This window comes from Gossypium hirsutum, chromosome A12 (genome assembly GCF_007990345.1).
Source record: "Gossypium hirsutum isolate 1008001.06 chromosome A12, Gossypium_hirsutum_v2.1, whole genome shotgun sequence".
In the NCBI taxonomy this organism is placed as follows: domain Eukaryota; kingdom Viridiplantae; phylum Streptophyta; class Magnoliopsida; order Malvales; family Malvaceae; genus Gossypium; species Gossypium hirsutum.
The window spans coordinates 2,286,479-2,292,850 of record NC_053435.1 but is presented as its reverse complement, the minus strand read 5'-3'; positions in this window follow the sequence as shown (position 1 = coordinate 2,292,850).

The window sequence follows — 6,372 nt, the reverse complement described above, 5'->3', positions numbered from 1 at the left end:
TATGTGTATAAGTGGAAAAAGGGAAATGGATTGTCGTTTGCAAAGGAAAGCTGAAAACCGGTTTTCTAATGGCAAAACCTCTATAGAGACCAAAAACATGGAGCTCAAAACCGCCTGGTTTTCAATATGGAATTCACATGTAAGTCACAATGTCTACTCTCGAGAGTGGCAAAATTTTTTCCTACTCGCTTCATACAAAGTGACAAGTATCTGGTGAATCGAACAAAGTGGTATTGACCATTTACGCATGTTAGAGAATCTCGGAAACCGTTAAAGGCACAACGATAGATTTCAAATGAAGACGCTTCGGCAGGGAAAAGCGAGTATACAATTACTATACGCGAGAGACTACGGAGAAAAAATCCTAGGACATTCAGAGTTGTCCCCCAGGATTCGTGGTGGGCGAGTGTGAGAAGTTGAAAGCACTTGTAATATGTGTGACGTATAGGTTGACGACACGTTGGTTATTAAAATCGAGGCCGTACTGTTATTTTATGTTTTCAACTCTCTAACGTTTTGTGATTGGTTGGGGAGAGAGAATTTCCCTCACTCTTCGTACTGTTGACACGTGTACTAATGTCTTTGGTGGACTCTAGGGTTTTCACATGTGCGCTTGTTCTTTTTAGTATTTAGTTATTTTTCATCATTGAATTGGAAGGTTAGGTTGGTAAACCAACGTTAGTAGAAAATATTATTCTTAATAATAATATTTAATGATTTATTTAGTAAATTTGCTTTTAATGCCAAATTCCCTTTCTTTTATAGAGGGAGACAGTTATTATGAGTAGGGGTGAGTATAATTTGATTCGATTCAAAAAATTCAATAAAAAATTTAAATTTTAAATTAAATAGGTCGAGTTATTTGAGTTAATCAAGTTATTCGGATCAACTCGAATAAAAAATTAAGTTTTTCAGTTTAATTCGAATATGAATAACACAATTCGAGTTATCTAAAAATCTGAATAAGAAAAAACAAAACTATGCCATTTTGATCAATGCTTACCTTTTCTAAAGTTTAAAGGCAAAATTATGTTGATTTGATAAATGTTTACTCATTAAGTTAAAAGACAAAACCATTATATTGTTTATGTAGTTAAATAATCTTATACTTCGTCTACTAGTTAAATAATCAATCCATGTAAACCCAACATCGAGTATAAATAATAGGATTCGTTAACTCGACTTAAATTTTTTTGACTCGATTCAATTCAACTCGAAAAGAATTCAATTTGAGTTCGGTTATTAAAATAGGATTCGTCAACTTAACTAACTCGAAATTTGTTTACTTGATTCGACTTGATTGAATACTGACCCCTACTTGTGAGTTAAAAACTTAAAATTATTGATATCACAAATTTTTATTTTGTGTCTATATTGATATTTATGCATTTATTTATTTATTTATTAAATGACTGACTCAGATATCTTAAAACAAATTTTGATAGGCCAAATTTTACCTTATATTCCATGTTTAATGACAGTCAAATCTATTTTCGTTGCATAAAGAAGAAAGGAAATAGAGGCTTGTAGCTTATACCATCTTTCGAATATACCGATATAATTATGACTGAATTAGTATTAGAAGTTAGAATGTTAACTTTAGGAAATATAAAAGAAAAAAAAATTAGAATTAGAATTTCTAATATATGCATATGTGTGTAAAAGTTATATACTTTGGAAACAAATGTTAATTTAAAAAACATACAATAAATATAAATAATAAAATGTATGGTAATTAGAAACTAATTAAAATCAATACTTGAAATATGTACAATATTAAAATAAAAAAATTAAATTATAGGGAAATGAAATTTAAATACATAAATACATCATATTAAAAATATTAAAAATATTATAATTATTTATCATACATCATTTTGAAATCTTAAATTGAAATCCCATATGTGTGAATTTTTATGATAAATTTTAGTATAGTTGTAATTAAAACAAATAATACATACAAAATTAAAGCTAATATGTCATATCATTTTTTAAAAAACACATTTAAAAGTCCATTTTTTAAATTAATTTCCTCTTCCTTTTAAAGCATAATTCATTGAATATTTTTATACTAATATTTTTTTATACTGCTTTTAGTTTTTAATTCCTCCTAACCTTTAAATTCGAAGAAAAATACACTTAAATATACACAAATTCACGTCTCCGCCCTCTTAGTTACTATAATAAAATGGTTAATTTCCTCTTCCTTTTAAAACATTATTCATTTAATATTTTTATACTAATATTTTTTATACAATGCCTACTTTTAGTTTTTAATTCATCCTAACCTTTAAATTAGAAGAAAAACGCATTTAAATACACACAAATTCACGTCTCCGCCCTCTTAGTTACTACAATAAAAATGGTGCCAGTTAAATTAAGATTCAACCGACATACTAACATTTATTTTAATTATTCTTTTTTAATATTTTTCACCTGCATAATGACGTGTAATTAGTTGTTAAAAGTTTAAAAATATATCCAGATATCTAGTGATATTGGTGAAGATAATATTTAAGGACCCCATTGAATTGAGAAAAATAGTATGTCACACCCCAAATTTGGCGAGTCTGAGAAGAAGGCGAGTAGATATGAATGTTACCTGTTTTGGCGCACCATGGTAGTATAGTCCACCAATTTACAGAATTCTGGCGAACTAAAGTTCGGCACATAACGTATCTACCCGTGGAAGTATCTAAGGATTTTATCTCGAGGTATTTTCAATTGAAGAAAGAGCACAAAGAACGAAGAGTACGCCTTATGAGAGTTACCGCGAGAGGTGTAGTACGCCTGGTTTGCTCGAACACTGTGCAAGGTGAGTTTTGTAATGTGTTTGGTTGGGGTTCGACTAAATGAATTGATTGGTCAAACAATTTTGTTTTAGAGACAATTTTTATATTTTCTTTTATATTTTTCCCAATTTTTGTTGCCCATTTTAGAGACAATTTCTGTATGCATCTAACACTTGTCAGGATCCACTAAGAAGAACTGAGTATATATTTATATATATGGTAAGAAGGGAACATTTAAATGACTTTTCTTCCTTTTGTTCTACATTCAGGTTCTTCTTTTTGAACTCAAATATTCTTTTCTTTTTATTAAACTAGAAACTAAAAGACATAAAAACAATAGGGAGTGAATAGGAGGCCCTACATGGGTTTGTATGTAATTGATATTTTGTAAATTGTCTGTAAATAGGATGTTAATGGTGATTCCATGTTCTTTAAGCAGTTGTTGCTGTAACAACCCGAAAGTCAGTGGTTTCGAAAAGTATGATTTTGAAACCACGTTTTCATAAATCAGACTTGTAAATATTTTTATTAAATATTTACAAAGTTATATTAGAAGCAAATTAAATTTTAAATAGATAATTTCGTTGAATTAGTACTTAATTTAAGTATAAGGGCTAAATCACGTAAGTGTCAAAAGTAGAATTATAATTAAATTATAACGTAGGACATAGTTAAAGGACTTATAAGGAAATTTAACCAATATGATGATGGGAGTGGACGGAAATAAGGGTTATATATATATGGTTAAAAATTTTATAATTAAAGATTAAAAATTAATAAATAAAATGAAACATAACTTAATTAATAAAATAAAGTAAGTGGAATAAAATGAAAGATTTTTTCATCTTTCTTGCATGCAAACCGAATTGAAGGATTAGAAAAGGGGGAGAACGGCCTTAAGGTTTATAAATTTCTAAGCTCAATTTAGTCTTTTTTTTATAGTTTTTATATTTTTGGAATCTCAGTTCTTAGAGTTAGCTGACCCATATATTATTTTTCGGTATTTTTAAAATTGAAGATGTTACCATTATTGAATATTTGAAGTTTGAGGTGTTAATTTCGTAGATTTTAAGTTTAGAGTTGATAAAGGACTAAATTGTAAAGTCAATTGATGATTTGATGTAATAGGTAATAAAATGTATAAATTTCAAATTTAGTGGTAAAAATGGGAAATATAGAGTTAAATTAGGCCTAGAGTGTAAACAATATATAAATTGGAGATTAAATTTGAAAGTTATGTTAGTCTCGATTTTAGGGACTAAATTGAATAAAATGAAAAAGTTTTATAAATTAGAAATTGATTGTGAAATTAGAAATATATTGATAAATTATTATGTTTGTTTTAATTCGTAGCTAAAGTTGACCCGGATTCCTCGAAAAAGAAAGGAAAAGACAAAGTAGTTGATGAATAGCTAAGAGTCCACAATTTGTGTTTCTATAATTCGAACTCTTTGTAATTGATGCATCTTGAATTATTTATGTATGGTAAAAGTATGAGGTGAGTCATTTGTGGAAATATAATGAATTGAATTGAGTTGGAATAATTAATACATTTGAGGATTAAAATGAATATGTATAAAAAGTGAGTAAATTTATATATATATGAAATAAAGTATGTTTGTGATGATCTATTATTACTTTACATTGATTAAATGTATTTTATGATGATAATAAGTGTGAACTGAGATGAATGATGATAATGAGACATAAAATGTAAACCCTATTAACTGTTCGAGCAAAGTCAAGTATAGTTGGCATGCCATAGGATAGAAAGAGTTTAGAGTTGCTTAGACCACAAGTCGATGAGGCATTGGGTGCCAATTTGCTTCGGTTTAACCGATGAGACACTAGGTGTCAAATTAATTTAGAGCTGGATGCAACTGTTTACTTTAGATTTATCCAATGAGCCATTGGGTTCCAAACTAGTGTGTTGGTTGCATTTGTGTATCCGTCAGAGTCCGAGTCGTGTTAATAGGGGAATAAATATTAAGAATGAAATGAAATATGTGAAATGGAATAGAATGAAATTATAGATTGATTATGCTCAATAGAAATATGAACTTGTAAAGTGAAATGGATTGTGCCATTACATTATTTAAATACCGAATGAATCATGTAATGTAATTGCCAAGTTTTGTTAATGAGAAAATATGTTGATATGAATAAAAATATATATATGGTAAAACATAATTGAAATTGTTGTGATTAGAGGGTATGTAAATTGATATGAATGAATATATGAACTTGTGTATTGAAATTACATATTGCATGTTATATTTATTAGATTTATGAATAATTGTGACCTATATTATTATTTGATTGTTTGGATTATAGAAATACCATTTAGTTATACTCAGTGTACGATTTTATTTTTCCCGCGCGCAAGTTAGGTATTTAGCGGTTCAATTGTCAACTCAGCATCCAGTAGCAATCCCGAACTCAAATGTTGGTGATGTTTCTATTTTGGTCTTGGCATGTACCTAGGAGATCTTTGGTTTATGGTATTTTGAATACTATGTGAAAATGTATAAGTGTGAAGGCAATGGCCAACTTGAGATTAGCATGATAATTGTTTCGTTATTTGCTTAATGTTTTCATGAATTGGATGGTATATGCTAGGCATTATGCTTGTTTGATGTTTGAGCTTGGTTTGTGTTTTATGATGCACTTAGATAGTCTCTTATAGTAAAGGACATATTTATGTCTATAATCTATTTGAAAGTTTAGGTAGCCTTTGTATCTAGGTTATTAAGTTAAAATGAAAATTAATTATGGAATGTTGAATGTGTTCATGATTAACTTGATTAATTAAGGTGCCATTTGAGCCATATTAGTTAGACATTTAAGTGTTTGAATAGATGATATTATTGTTTCTTGTTTGGTAGATGAATTTGGCATGAAATGATTTTTTTAAAGATAAGATTTTACCATTTTTAAATTTAGGTATCGATATTTTGGCATCTGGTATCGATACTTGGCCATATAAACCGTTTTAAAATAAACAAAATGCCAAAATGGTATCAATTTTTATTTGAGTATCAATACTTTTTTCATAAAATATCAATACCATAAAATAATTATTGATACCCTTGTTTTGCAAAGAAAACAAAACTGTATTTTGGTATTGATTTTCAGTAAGGTATCGATTCGGTATCAATACCAACTATTGATTTTCAATATTGACATTAAAACTTTAAAATTTTACAATTTAATTCTATTACATGCCTGTATTTCATAATTAAGTCCTTGTAGAGTTCAAATTTTAAATATGTTTGATTATATGTGATCTAACGATAAATAACTGAATTTTTGTTTAGTAAAGTATTTATAGATTGTTGAATTTTGTCCTAGCATCTTATTACTCGGGTCCGGAAATCGGGCCAGGTAAGAGGTGTTACAGTTGCAGCTGGTTCAGGAAGGATGATTGGTTTTGGAACTCTGAACTACAGTAAAGGTAAGTTTTATGTGAGTCTTTAACTTGACTCATGTATGTTAATTTACAATGGAAATTCATATGGTGATGTCATCTCGGATAACTGGTAAGAGCAAGTGTGCATGAAGTATCGTAAAGTTGCTGTAT